Consider the following 15,058-nt stretch of genomic DNA (forward strand, 5'->3'; position numbering starts at 1 on the left):
TGGGGCCCACGTGATTTCCGGGTGGGGCCCACGTGATTTCCGGGTGGGGCCCACGTGATTTCCGGGTGGGGCCCACGTGATTTCCGGGTGGGGCCCACGTGATTTCCCCGTGGGGCCCACGTGATTTCCCCGTGGGGCCCACGTGATTTCCGGGTGGGCCCCACGTGATTTCCGGGTGGGGCCCACGTGATTTCCGGGTGGGGCCCACGTGATTTCCGGGTGGGGCCCACGTGATTTCCGGGTGGGGCCCACGTGATTTCCGGGTGGGGCCCACGTGATTTCAGGGTGGGGCCCACGTGATTTCCGGGTGGGGCCCACGTGATTTCCGGGTGGGGCCCACGTGATTTCCGGGTGGGGCCCACGTGATTTCCGGGTGGGGCCCACGTGATTTCCGGGTGGGCCCCACGTGATTTCCCCGTGGGGCCCACGTGATTTCCGGGTGGGGCCCACGTGATTTCCGGGTGGGGCCCACGTGATTTCCGGGTGGGGCCCACGTGATTTCCGGGTGGGGCCCACGTGATTTCCGGGTGGGGCCCACGTGATTTCCGGGTGGGGCCCACGTGATTTCCGGGTGGGGCCCACGTGATTTCCGGGTGGGGCCCACGTGATTTCCCCGTGGGGCCCACGTGATTTCCGGGTGGGGCCCACGTGATTTCCGGGTGGGGCCCACGTGATTTCCGGGTGGGGCCCACGTGATTTCCCCTGGGGGCCCACGTGATTTCCGGGTGGGGCCCACGTGATTTCCGGGTGGGGCCCACGTGATTTCCGGGTGGGGCCCACGTGATTTCCGGGTGGGGCCCACGTGATTTCCGGGTGGGGCCCACGTGATTTCCGGGTGGGGCCCACGTGATTTCCGGGTGGGGCCCACGTGATTTCCGGGTGGGGCCCACGTGATTTCCCCTGGGGGCCCACGTGATTTCCGGGTGGGGCCCTCGTGATTTCCGGGTGGGGCCCACGTGATTTCCGGGTGGGGCCCACGTGATTTCCGGGTGGGGCCCACGTGATTTCCGGGTGGGGCCCACGTGATTTCCGGGTGGGGCCCACGTGATTTCCGGGTGGGGCCCACGTGATTTCCGGGTGGGGCCCACGTGATTTCCGGGTGGGGCCCACGTGATTTCCAGGTGGGGCCCACGTGATTTCCCCGTGGGGCCCACGTGATTTCCGGGTGGGGCCCACGTGATTTCCGGGTGTGGCCCACGTGATTTCCGGGTGGGGCCCACGTGATTTCCGGGTGGGGCCCACGTGATTTCCGGGTGGGACCCAAGTGATTTCCCCGTGGGGCCCACATGATTTCCGGGTGAGGCCCACGTGTTTTCCGGGTGGGGCCCACGTGATATCCGGGTGGGGCCCACGTGATTTCCCCTGGGGGCCCACGTGATTTCCGGGTGGGGCCCACGTGATTTCCCCTGGGGGCCCACGTGATTTCCGGGTAGGGCCCACGTGATTTCCGGGTGGGGCCCACGTGATTTCCGGGTGGGGCCCACGTGATTTCCGGGTGGGACCCACGTGATTTCCCCGTGGGGGCCCACGTGATTTCCGGGTGGGGCCCACGTGATTTCCCCGTGGGGCCCACGTGATTTCCCCGTGGGGCCCACGTGATTTCCGGGTGGGCCCCACGTGATTTCCGGGTGGGGCCCACGTGATTTCCGGGTGGGGCCCACGTGATTTCCGGGTGGGGCCCACGTGATTTCCGGGTGGGGCCCACGTGATTTCCGGGTGGGGCCCACGTGATATCCGGGTGGGGCCCACGTGATTTCCGGGTGGGGCCCACGTGATTTCCGGGTGGGGCCCACGTGATTTCCGGGTGGGGCCCACGTGATTTCCGGGTGGGGCCCACGTGATTTCCGGGTGGGGCCCACGTGATTTCCGGGTGGGGCCCACGTGATTTCCGGGTGGGGCCCACGTGATTTCCGGGTGGGGCCCACGTGATTTCCCCGTGGGGCCCACGTGATTTCCGGGTGGGCCCCACGTGATTTCCGGGTGGGGCCCACGTGATTTCCGGGTGGGGCCCACGTTTTTTCCGGGTGGGGCCCACGTGATTTCCCCTGGGGGCCCACGTGATTTCCGGGTGGGGCCCACGTGATTTCCGGGTGGGGCCCACGTGATTTCCGGGTGGGGCCCACGTGATATCCGGGTGGGGCCCACGTGATTTCCGGGTGGGGCCCACGTGATTTCCGGGTGGGGCCCACGTGATTTCCCCGTGGGGCCCACGTGATTTCCGGGTGGGGCCCACGTGATTTCCTTGTGGGGCCCACGTGATTTCCCCTGGGGGCCCACGTGATTTCCGGGTGGGGCCCACGTGATTTCCGGGTGGGGCCCACGTGATTTCCGGGTGGGGCCCACGTGATTTCCCCTGGGGTCCCACGTGATTTCCGGGTGGGGCCCACGTGATTTCCGGGTGGGGCCCACGTGATTTCCGGGTGGGGCCCACGTGATTTCCCCGTGGGGCCCACGTGATTTCCGGGTGGGGCCCACGTGATTTCCGGGTGGGTCCCACGTGATTTCCGGGTGGGGCCCACGTGATTTCCGGGTGGGGCCCACGTGATTTCCGTGTGGGGCCTACGTGATTTCCGGGTGGGGCCCACGTGATTTCCGGGTGGGGCCCACGTGATTTCCGGGTGGGGCCCACGTGATTTCCCCGTGGGGCCCACGTGATTTCCGGGTGGGGCCCACGTTATTTCCGGGTGGGGCCCACGTGATTTCCGGGTGGGGCCCACGTGATTTCCGGGTGGGGCCCACGTGATTTCCGGGTGGGGCCCACGTGATTTCCGGGAGGGGCCCACGTGATTTCCGGGTGGGGCCCACGTGATTTCCGGGTGGGGCCCACGTGATTTCCGGGTGGGGCCCACGTGATTTCCGGGTGGGGCCCACGTGATTTCCGGGTGGGGCCCACGTGATATCCGGGTGGGGCCCACGTGATATCCGGGTGGGGCCCACGTGATTTCCGGGTGGGGCCCACGTGATTTCCGGGTGGGGCCCACGTGATTTCCCCTGGGGGCCCACGTGATTTCCGGGTGGGGCCCACGTGATTTCCGGGTGGGGCCCACGTGATTTCCGGGTGGGGCCCACGTGATTTCCGGGTGGGGCCCACGTGATTTCCGGGTGGGGCCCACGTGATTTCCCCGTGGGGCCCACGTGATTTCCCCGTGGGGCCCACGTGATTTCCCCGTGGGGCCCACGTGATTTCCGGGTGGGGCCCACGTGATTTCCGTGTGGGGCCCACGTGATTTCCGGGTGGGGCCCACGTGATTTCCGGGTGGGGCCCACGTGATTTCCCCGTGGGGCCCACGTGATTTCCCCGTGGGGCCCACGTGATTTCCGGGTGGGGCCCACGTGATTTCCGGGTGGGGCCCACGTGATTTCAGGGTGGGGCCCACGTGATTTCCTTGTGGGGCCCACGTGATTTCCCCTGGGGGCCCACGTGATTTCCGGGTGGGGCCCACGTGATTTCCGGGTGGGGCCCACGTGATTTCCGGGTGGGGCCCACGTGATTTCCGGGTGGGGCCCACGTGATTTCCGGGTGGGACCCACGTGATTTCCGGGTGGGGCCCACGTGATTTCCGGTGGGGCCCACGTGATTTCCGGGTGGGGCCCACGTGATTTCCGGGTGGGGCCCACGTGATTTCCGGGTGGGGCCCACGTGATTTCCGGGTGGGCCCCACGTGATTTCCGGGTGGGGCCCACGTGATTTCCGGGTGGGGCCCACGTGATTTCCGGGTGGGGCCCACGTGATTTCCGGGTGGGGCCCACGTGATTTCCGGGTGGGGCCCACGTGATTTCCGGGTGGGGCCCACGTGATTTCCGGTTGGGGCCCACGTGATTTCCGGGTGGGGCCCACGTGATTTCCGGGTGGGGCCCACTTGATTTCCGGGTGGGGCCCACGTGATTTCCGGGTGGGGCCCACGTGATTTCCGGGTGGGGCCCACGTGATATCCGGGTGGGGCCCACGTGATTTCTGGGTGGGGGCCCACGTGATTTCCGGGTGGGGCCCACGTGATTTCCCCTGGGGGCCCACGTGATTTCCGGGTGGGGCCCACGTGATTTCCGGGTGGGGCCCACGTGATTTCCGGGTGGGGCCCACGTGATTTCCGGGTGGGGCCCACGTGATTTCCGGGTGGGGCCCACGTGATTTCCCCTGGGGGCCCACGTGATTTCCGGGTGGGGCCCACGTGATTTCCCCTGGGGGCCCACGTGATTTCCGGGTAGGGCCCACGTGATTTCCGGGTGGGGCCCACGTGATTTCCGGGTGGGGCCCACGTGATTTCCGGGTGGGGCCCACGTGATTTCCGGGTGGGGCCCACGTGATTTCCGGGTGGGGCCCACGTGATTTCCGGGTGGGGCCCACGTGATTTCCGGGTGGGGCCCACGTGATTTCCGGGTGGGGCCCACGTGATTTCCGGGTGGGGCCCACGTGATTTCCGGGTGGGGCCCACGTGATTTCAGGGTGGGGCCCACGTGATTTCCGGGTGGGGCCCACGTGATTTCCGGGTGGGGCCCACGTGATTTCCGGGTGGGGCCCACGTGATTTCCCCGTGGGGCCCACGTGATTTCCGGGTGGGCCCCACGTGATTTCCGGGTGGGCCCCACGTGATTTCCGGGTGGGGCCCACGTGATTTCAGGGTGGGGCCCACGTGATTTCCGGGTGGGGCCCACGTGATTTCCGGGTGGGGCCCACGTGATTTCCGGGTGGGGCCCACGTGATTTCCGGGTGGGGCCCACGTGATTTCCGGGTGGGGCCCACGTGATTTCCGGGTGGGGCCCACGTGATTTCCGGGTGGGGCCCACGTGATTTCCGGGTGGGGCCCACGTGATTTCCGGGTGGGGCCCACGTGATTTCCGGGTGGGGCCCACGTGATTTCCCCTGGGGTCCCACGTGATTTCCGGGTGGGGCCCACGTGATTTCCGGGTGGGGCCCACGTGATTTCCGGGTGGGGCCCACGTGATTTCCCCGTGGGGCCCACGTGATCTCCGGGTGGGGCCCACGTGATTTCCAGGTGGGTCCCACGTGATTTCCGGGTGGGGCCCACGTGATTTCCGGGTGGGGCCCACGTGATTTCCGTGTGGGACCTACGTGATTTCCGGGTGGGGCCCACGTGATTTCCGTGTGGGGCCCACGTGATTTCCGGGTGGGGCCCACGTGATTTCCGGGTGGGGCCCACGTGATTTCCGGGTGGGGCCCACGTGATTTCCGGGTGGGCCCCACGTGATTTCCGGGTGGGGCCTACGTGATTTCCGGGTGGGGCCCACGTGATTTCCGGGTGGGGCCCACGTGATTTCCCCGTGGTGCCCACGTGATTTCCGGGTGGGGCCCACGTGATTTCCGGGTGGGGCCCACGTGATTTCCGGGTGGGGCCCACGTGATTTCAGGGTGGGGCCCACGTGATTTCCGGGTGGGGCCCACGTGATTTCCGGGTGGGGCCCACGTGATTTCCGGGTGGGGCCCACGTGACTTCCGGGTGGGGCCCACGTGATTTCCGGGTGGGGCCCACGTGATTTCCGGGTGGGGCCCACGTGATTTCCCCGTGGGGCCCACGTGATTTCCGGGTGGGGCCCACGTGATTTCCGGGTGGGGCCCACGTGATTTCCGGGTGGGGCCCACGTGATTTCCGGGTGGGGCCCACGTGATTTCCGGGTGGGGCCCACGTGATTTCCGGGTGGGGCCCACGTGATTTCCGGGTGGGGCCCACGTGATTTCCGGGTGGGGCCCACGTGATTTCCGGGTGGGGCCCACGTGATTTCCGGGTGGGGCCCACGTGATTTCCGGGTGGGGCCCACGTGATTTCCCCTGGGGTCCCACGTGATTTCCGGGTGGGGCCCACGTGATTTCCGGGTGGGGCCCACGTGATTTCCGGGTGGGGCCCACGTGATTTCCGGGTGGGGCCCACGTGATTTCCGGGTGGGGCCCACGTGATTTCCGGGTGGGGCCCACGTGATTTCCGGGTGGGGCCCACGTGATTTCCGGGTGGGGCCCACGTGATTTCCCCGTGGGGCCCACGTGATTTCCGGGTGGGGCCCACGTGATTTCCCCGTGGGGCCCACGTGATTTCCGGGTGGGGCCCACGTGATTTCCGGGTGGGGCCCACGTGATTTCCGGGTGGGGCCCACGTGATTTCCGGGTGGGGCCCACGTGATTTCCGGGTGGGGCCCACGTGATTTCCGGGTGGGGCCCACGTGATTTCCGGGTGGGGCCCACGTGATTTCCGGGTGGGGCCCACGTGATTTCCCCGTGGGGCCCACGTGATTTCCGGGTGGGGCCCACGTGATTTCCGGGTGGGGCCCACGTGATTTCCGGGTGGGGCCCACGTGATTTCCCCTGGGGGCCCACGTGATTTCCGGGTGGGGCCCACGTGATTTCCGGGTGGGGCCCACGTGATTTCCGAGTGGGGCCCACGTGATTTCCGGGTGGGGCCCACGTGATTTCCGGGTGGGGCCCACGTGATTTCCAGGTGGGGCCCACGTGATTTCCGGGTGGGGCCCACGTGATTTCCGGGTGGGGCCCACGTGATTTCCGGGTGGGGCCCACGTGATTTCCGGGTGGGGCCCACGTGATTTCCGGGTGGGGCCCACGTGATTTCCCCGTCGGGCCCACGTGATTTCCGGGTGGGGCCCACGTGATTTCCGGGTGGGGCCCACGTGATTTCCGGGTGGGGCCCACGTGATTTCCCCTGGGGGCCCACGTGATTTCCGGGTGGGGCCCACGTGATTTCCGGGTGGGGCCCACGTGATTGCCGGGTGGGGCCCACGTGATTTCCGGGTGGGGCCCCACGTGATTTCCGGGTGGGGCCCACGTGATTTCCGGGTGGGGCCCACGTGATTTCCGGGTGGGGCCCACGTGATTTCCGGGTGGGGCCCACGTGATTTCCGGGTGGGGCCCACGTGATTTCCCCTGGGGGCCCACGTGATTTCCGGGTGGGGCCCACGTGATTTCCGGGTGGGGCCCACGTGATTTCCGGGTGGGGCCCACGTGATTTCCGGGTGGGGCCCACGTGATTTCCGGGTGGGGGCCCACGTGATTTCCGGGTGGGGCCCACGTGATTTCCGGGTGGGGCCCACGTGATTTCCGGGTGGGGCCCACGTGATTTCCGGTGGGGCCCACGTGATTTCCGGGTGGGGCCCACGTGATTTCCGGGTGGGGCCCACGTGATTTCCCCTGGGGTCCCACGTGATTTCCGGGTGGGGCCCACGTGATTTCCGGGTGGGGCCCACGTGATTTCCGGGTGGGGCCCACGTGATTTCAGGGTGGGGCCCACGTGATTTCCCCTGGGGGCCCACGTGATTTCCGGGTGGGGCCCACGTGATTTCCGGGTGGGGCCCACGTGATTTCCGGGTGGGGCCCACGTGATTTCCCCGTGGGGCCCACGTGATTTCCGGGTGGGGCCCACGTGATTTCCGGGTGGGGCCCACGTGATTTCCGGGTGGGGCCCACGTGATTTCCGGGTGGGGCCCACGTGATTTCCGGGTGGGGCCCACGTGATTTCCCCGTGGGGCCCACGTGATTTCCGGGTGGGGCCCACGTGATTTCCCCGTGGGGCCCACGTGATTTCCGGGTGGGGCCCACGTGATTTCCGGGTGGGGCCCACGTGATTTCCGGGTGGGGCCCACGTGATTTCCGGGTGGGGCCCACGTGATTTCCGGGTGGGGCCCACGTGATTTCCGGGTGGGGCCCACGTGATTTCCGGGTGGGGCCCACGTGATTTCCCCGTGGGGCCCACGTGATTTCCGGGTGGGGCCCACGTGATTTCCGGGTGGGGCCCACGTGATTTCCGGGTGGGGCCCGCGTGATTTCCCCTGGGGGCCCACGTGATTTCCGGGTGGGGCCCACGTGATTTCCGGGTGGGGCCCACGTGATTTCCCCGTGGGGCCCACGTGATTTCCGGGTGGGGCCCACGTGATTTCCGGGTGGGGCCCACGTGATTTCCGGGTGGGGCCCACGTGATTTCCGGGTGGGGCCCACGTGATTCCGGGTGGGGCCCACGTGATTTCCGGGTGGGGCCCACGTGATTTCCGGGTGGGGGCCCACGTGATTTCCGGGTGGGGCCCACGTGATTTCCGGGTGGGGCCCACGTGATTTCCGGGTGGGGCCCACGTGATTTCCCCGTCGGGCCCACGTGATTTCCGGGTGGGGCCCACGTGATTTCCGGGTGGGGCCCACGTGATTTCCGGGTGGGGCCCACGTGATTTCCCCTGGGGGCCCACGTGATTTCCGGGTGGGGCCCACGTGATTTCCGGGTGGGGCCCACGTGATTTCCGGGTGGGGCCCACGTGATTTCCGGGTGGGGCCCACGTGATTTCCGGGTGGGGCCCACGTGATTTCCGGGTGGGGCCCACGTGATTTCCGGGGTGGGGCCCACGTGATTTCCGGGTGGGGCCCACGTGATTTCCCCTGGGGGCCCACGTGATTTCCGGGTGGGGCCCTCGTGATTTCCGGGTGGGCCCACGTGATTCCGGGTGGGGCCCACGTGATTTCCGGGTGGGGCCCACGTGATTTCCGGGTGGGGCCCACGTGATTTCCGGGTGGGGCCCACGTGATTTCCGGGTGGGGCCCACGTGATTTCCGGGTGGGGCCCACGTGATTTCCGGGTGGGGCCCACGTGATTTCCAGGTGGGGCCCACGTGATTTCCCCGTGGGGCCCACGTGATTTCCGGGTGGGGCCCACGTGATTTCCGGGTGGGGCCCACGTGATTTCCGGGTGGGGCCCACGTGATTTCCGGGTGGGGCCCACGTGATTTCCGGGTGGGGCCCACGTGATTTCCGGGTGGGACCCACGTGATTTCCCCGTGGGGCCCACGTGATTTCCGGGTGGGGCCCACGTGTTTTCCGGGTGGGGCCCACGTGATATCCGGGTGGGGCCCACGTGATTTCCCCTGGGGGCCCACGTGATTTCCGGGTGGGGCCCACGTGATTTCCCCTGGGGGCCCACGTGATTTCTGGGTAGGGCCCACGTGATTTCCGGGTGGGGCCCACGTGATTTCCGGGGTGGGGCCCACGTGATTTCCGGGTGGGGCCCACGTGATTTCCGGGTGGGGCCCACGTGATTTCCGGGTGGGGCCCACGTGATTTCCGGGTGGGGCCCACGTGATTTCCGGGTGGTGCCCACGTGATTTCCGGGTGGGGCCCACGTGATTTCCGGGTGGGGAGCACGTGATTTCCCCTGGGGGCCCACGTGATTTCCGGGTGGGGCCCACGTGATTTCCGGGTGGGGCCCACGTGATTTCCGGGTGGGGCCCACGTGATTTCCGGGTGGGGCCCACGTGATTTCCGGGTGGGGCCCACGTGATTTCCGGGTGGGGCCCACGTGATTTTCCGGGTGGGGCCCACGTGATTTCCGGGTGGGGCCCACGTGATTTCCGGGTGGGGCCCACGTGATTTCCGGGTGGGGCCCACGTGATTTCAGGGTGGGGCCCACGTGATTTCCGGGTGGGGCCCACGTGATTTCCGGGTGGGGCCCACGTGATTTCTGGGTGGGGCCCACGTGATTTCCCCGCGGGGCCCACGTGATTTCCGGGTGGGCCCCACGTGATTTCCGGGTGGGCCCCACGTGATTTCCGGGTGGGGCCCACGTGATTTCCGGGTGGGGCCCACGTGATTTCCGGGTGGGGCCCACGTGATTTCCGGGTGGGGGCCACGTGATTTCCGGGTGGGGCCCACGTGATTTCCGGGTGGGGCCCACGTGATTTCCGGGTGGGGCCCACGTGATTTCCGGGTGGGGCCCACGTGATTTCCGGGTGGGGCCCACGTGATTTCCGGGTGGGGCCCACGTGATTTCCGGGTGGGGCCCACGTGATTTCCGGGTGGGGCCCACGTGACTTCCGGGTGGGGCCCACGTGATTTCCGGGTGGGGCCCACGTGATTTCCGGGTGGGGCCCACGTGATTTCCCCGTGGGGCCCACGTGATTTCCGGGTGGGGCCCACGTGATTTCCGGGTGGGGCCCACGTGATTTCCGGGTGGGGCCCACGTGATTTCCGGGTGGGGCCCACGTGATTTCCGTGTGGGGCCCACGTGATTTCCGGGTGGGGCCCACGTGATTTCCGTGTGGGGCCCACGTGATTTCCGGGTGGGGCCCACGTGATTTCCGGGTGGGGCCCACGTGATTTCCCCGTGGGGCCCACGTGATTTCCGGGTGGGGCCCACGTGATTTCCGGGTGGGCCCCACGTGATTTCCGGGTGGGGCCCACGTGATTTCCGGGTGGGGCCCACGTGATTTCCGGGTGGGGCCCACGTGATTTCCGGGTGGGCCCCACGTGATTTCCGGGTGGGGCCCACGTGATTTCCGGGTGGGGCCCACGTGATTTCCGGGTGGGGCCCACGTGATTTCAGGGTGGGGCCCACGTGATTTCCGGGTGGGGCCCACGTGATTTCCCCGTGGGGCCCACGTGATTTCCGGGTGGGGCCCACGTGACTTCCGGGTGGGGCCCACGTGATTTCCGGGTGGGGCCCACGTGATTTCCCCGTGGGGCCCACGTGATTTCCGGGTGGGGCCCACGTGATTTCCGGGTGGGGCCCACGTGATTTCCGGGTGGGGCCCACGTGATTTCCCCTGGGGGCCCACGTGATTTCCGGGTGGGGCCCACGTGATTTCCGGGTGGGGCCCACGTGATTTCCGGGTGGGGCCCACGTGATTTCCGGGTGGGGCCCACGTGATTTCCCCTGGGGTCCCACGTGATTTCCGGGTGGGGCCCACGTGATTTCCGGGTGGGGCCCACGTGATTTCCGGGTGGGGCCCACGTGATTTCCGGGTGGGGCCCACGTGATTTCCGGGTGGGGCCCACGTGATTTCCGGGTGGGGCCCACGTGATTTCCGGGTGGGGCCCACGTGATTTCCGGGTGGGGCCCACGTGATTTCCGTGTGGGGCCTACGTGATTTCCGGGTGGGGCCCACGTGATTTCCGGGTGGGGCCCACGTGATTTCCGGGTGGGGCCCACGTGATTTCCGGGTGGGGTCCACGTGATTTCCGGGTGGGGCCCACGTGATTTCCGGGTGGGGCCCATGTGATTTCCCCGTGGGGCCCACGTGATTTCCCCGTGGGGCCCACGTGATTTCCGGGTGGGGCCCACGTGATTTCCGGGTGGGGCCCACGTGATTTCCGGGTGGGGCCCACGTGATTTCCTTGTGGGGCCCACGTGATTTCCCCTGGGGGCCCACGTGATTTCCGGGTGGGCCCCACGTGATTTCCGGGTGGGGCCCACGTGATTTCCGGGTGGAGCCCACGTGATTTCCGGGTGGGGCCCACGTGATTTCCGGGTGGGGCCCACGTGATTTCCGGGTGGGGCCCACGTGATTTCCGGGTGGGGCCCACGTGATTTCCGGGTGGGGCCCACGTGATTTCCGGGTGGGGCCCACGTGATTTCCGGGTGGGGCCCACGTGATTTCCCCTGGGGGCCCACGTGATTTCCGGGTGGGGCCCACGTGATTTCCGGGTGGGGCCCACGTGATTTCCGGGTGGGGCCCACGTGATTTCCGGGTGGGGCCCACGTGATTTCCGGGTGGGGCCCACGTGATTTCCGGGTGGGGCCCACGTGTTTTCCGGGTGGGGCCCTCGTGATTTCCGGGTGGGGCCCACGTGATTTCCGGGTGGGGCCCACGTGATTTGCCCTGGGGGCCCACGTGATTTCCGGGTGGGGCCCACGTGATTTCCGGGTGGGGCCCACGTGATTTCCGGGTGGGGCCCACGTGATTTCCGGGTGGGGCCCACGTGATTTCCGGGTGGGGCCCACGTGATATCCGGGTGGGGCCCACGTGATTTCCCCTGGGGGCCCACGTGATTTCCGGGTGGGGCCCACGTGATTTCCGGGTGGGGCCCACGTGATTTCCGGTTGGGGCCCACGTGATTTCCGGGTGGGGCCCACGTGATTTCCGGGTGGGGCCCACGTGATTTCCCCGTGGGGCCCACGTGATTTCCGGGTGGGCCCCACGTGATTTCTGGGTGGAGCCCACGTGATTTCCCCGTGGGGCCCACGTGATTTCCGGATGGGGCCCACGTGATTTCCGGGTGGGGCCCACGTGATTTCCGGGTGGGGCCCACGTGATTTCCGGGTGGGGCCCACGTGATTTCCGGGTGGGGCCCACGTGATTTCCGGGTGGGGCCCACGTGATTTCCGTGTGGGGCCCACGTGATTTCCGGGTGGGGCCCACGTGATTTCCGTGTGGGGCCCACGTGATTTCCGGGTAGGGCCCACGTGATTTCCGGGTGGGGCCCACGTGATTTCCCCGTGGGGCCCACGTGATTTCCGGGTGGGGCCCACGTGATTTCCGGGTGGGCCCCACGTGATTTCCGGGTGGGGCCCACGTGATTTCCGGGTGGGGCCCACGTGATTTCCGGGTGGGGCCCACGTGATTTCCGGGTGGTGCCCACGTGATTTCCGGGTGGGGCCCACGTGATTTCCGGGTGGGGCCCACGTGATTTCCGGGTGGGGCCCACGTGATTTCAGGGTGGGGCCCACGTGATTTCCGGGTGGGGCCCACGTGATTTCCGGGTGGGGCCCACGTGATTTCCGGGTGGGGCCCACGTGACTTCCGGGTGGGGCCCACGTGATTTCCGGGTGGGGCCCACGTGATTTCCCCGTGGGGCCCACGTGATTTCCGGGTGGGGCCCACGTGATTTCCGGGTGGGGCCCACGTGATTTCCGGGTGGGGCCCACGTGATTTCCGGGTGGGGCCCACGTGATTTCCGGGTGGGGCCCACGTGATTTCCGGGTGGGGCCCACGTGATTTCCGGGTGGGGCCCACGTGATTTCCGGGTGGGGCCCACGTGATTTCCCTGGGGTCCCACGTGATTTCCGGGTGGGGCCCACGTGATTTCCGGGTGGGGCCCACGTGATTTCCGGGTGGGGCCCACGTGATTTCCGGGTGGGGCCCTCGTGATTTCCGGGTGGGGCCCACGTGATTTCCGGGTGGGGCCCACGTGATTTCCGGGTGGGGCCCACGTGATTTCCGGGTGGGGCCCACGTGATTTCCGGGTGGGGCCCACGTGATTTCCGGGTGGGGCCCACGTGATTTCCGGGTGGGGCCCACGTGATTTCCCCTGGGGGCCCACGTGATTTCCGGGTGGGGCCCACGTGATTTCCGGGTGGGGCCCACGTGATTTCCGGGTGGGGCCCACGTGATTTCCGGGTGGGGCCCACGTGATTTCCGGGTGGGGCCCACGTGATTTCCGGGTGGGGCCCACGTGATTTCCGGGTGGGGCCCAAGTGATTTCCGGGTGGGGCCCACGTGTTTTCCGGGTGGGGCCCACGTGATTTCCGGGTGGGGCCCACGTGATTTCCGGGTGGGGCCCACGTGATTTCCCCTGGGGGCCCACGTGATTTCCGGGTGGGGCCCACGTGATTTCCGGGTGGGGCCCACGTGATTTCCGGGTGGGGCCCACGTGATTTCCGGGTGGGGCCCACGTGATTTCCGGGTGGGGCCCACGTGATATCCGGGTGGGGCCCACGTGATTTCCCCTGGGGGCCCACGTGATTTCCGGGTGGGGCCCACGTGATTTCCGGGTGGGGCCCACGTGATTTCCGGGTGGGGCCCACGTGATTTCCGGGTGGGGCCCACGTGACTTCCGGGTGGGGCCCACGTGATTTCCGGGTGGGGCCCACGTGATTTCCGGGTGGGGCCCACGTGATATCCGGGTGGGGCCCACTTGATTTCCCCTGGGGGCCCACGTGATTTCCGGGTGGGGCCCACGTGATTTCCCCTGGGGGCCCACGTGATTTCCGGGTGGGGCCCACGTGATTTCCGGGTGGGGCCCACGTGATTTCCGGGTGGGGCCCACGTGATTTCCGGGTGGGGCCCACGTGATTTCCGGGTGGGGCCCACGTGATTTCCGGGTGGGGCCCACGTGATTTCCGGGTGGGGCCCACGTGATTTCCGGGTGGGGCCCACGTGATTTCCGGGTGGGGCCCACGTGATTTCCGGGTGGGGCCCACGTGATTTCCGGGTGGGGCCCACGTGATTTCTGGGTGGTGCCCACGTGATTTCCCCGTCGGGCCCACGTGATTTCCGGGTGGGGCCCACGTGATTTCCGGGTGGGGCCCACGTGATTTCCGGGTGGGGCCCACGTGATTTCCGGGTGGGGCCCACGTGATTTCCGGGTGGGGCCCACGTGATTTCCGGGTGGGGCCCATGTGATTTCCCCGTGGGGCCCACGTGATTTCCCCGTGGGGCCCACGTGATTTCCGGGTGGGGCCCACGTGATTTCCGGGTGGGGCCCACGTGATTTCCGGGTGGGGCCCACGTGATTTCCTTGTGGGGCCCACGTGATTTCCCCTGGGGGCCCACGTGATTTCCGGGTGGGCCCCACGTGATTTCCGTGTGGGGACCACGTGATTTCCGGGTGGAGCCCACGTGATTTCCGGGTGGGGCCCACGTGATTTCCGGGTGGGGCCCACGTGATTTCCGGGTGGGGCCCACGTGATTTCCGGGTGGGGCCCACGTGATTTCCGGGTGTGGCCCACGTGATTTCCGGGTGGGGCCCACGTGATTTCCCCGTGGGGCCCACGTGATTTCCGGGTGGGGCCCACGTGATTTCCGGGTGGGGCCCACGTGATTTCCGGGTGGGGCCCACGTGATTTCCGGGTGGGGCCCACGTGATTTCCGGGTGGGGCCCACGTGATTTCCGGGTGGGGCCCACGTGATTTCCGGGTGGGGCCCACGTGATTTCCGGGTGGGGCCCACGTGATTTCCGGGTGGGGCCCACGTGATTTCCGGGTGGGGCCCACGTGATTTCCGGGTGGGGCCCACGTGATTTCCCCTGGGGTCCCACGTGATTTCCGGGTGGGGCCCACGTGATTTCCGGGTGGGGCCCACGTGATTTCCGGGTGGGGCCCACGTGATTTCCCCGTGGGGCCCACGTGATTTCCGGGTGGGGCCCACGTGTTTTCCGGGTGGGTCCCACGTGATTTCCGGGTGGGGCCCACGTGATTTCCGGGTGGGGCCCACGTGATTTCCGTGTGGGGCCTACGTGATTTCCGGGTGGGGCCCACGTGATTTCCGGGTGGGGCCCACGTGATTTCCGGGTGGGGCCCACGTGATTTCCCCGTGGGGCCCACGTGATTTCCGGGTGGGGCCC

This window comes from Ovis canadensis, chromosome 15, assembly GCF_042477335.2.
Source record: "Ovis canadensis isolate MfBH-ARS-UI-01 breed Bighorn chromosome 15, ARS-UI_OviCan_v2, whole genome shotgun sequence".
Taxonomy (NCBI): Eukaryota; Metazoa; Chordata; class Mammalia; order Artiodactyla; family Bovidae; genus Ovis; species Ovis canadensis.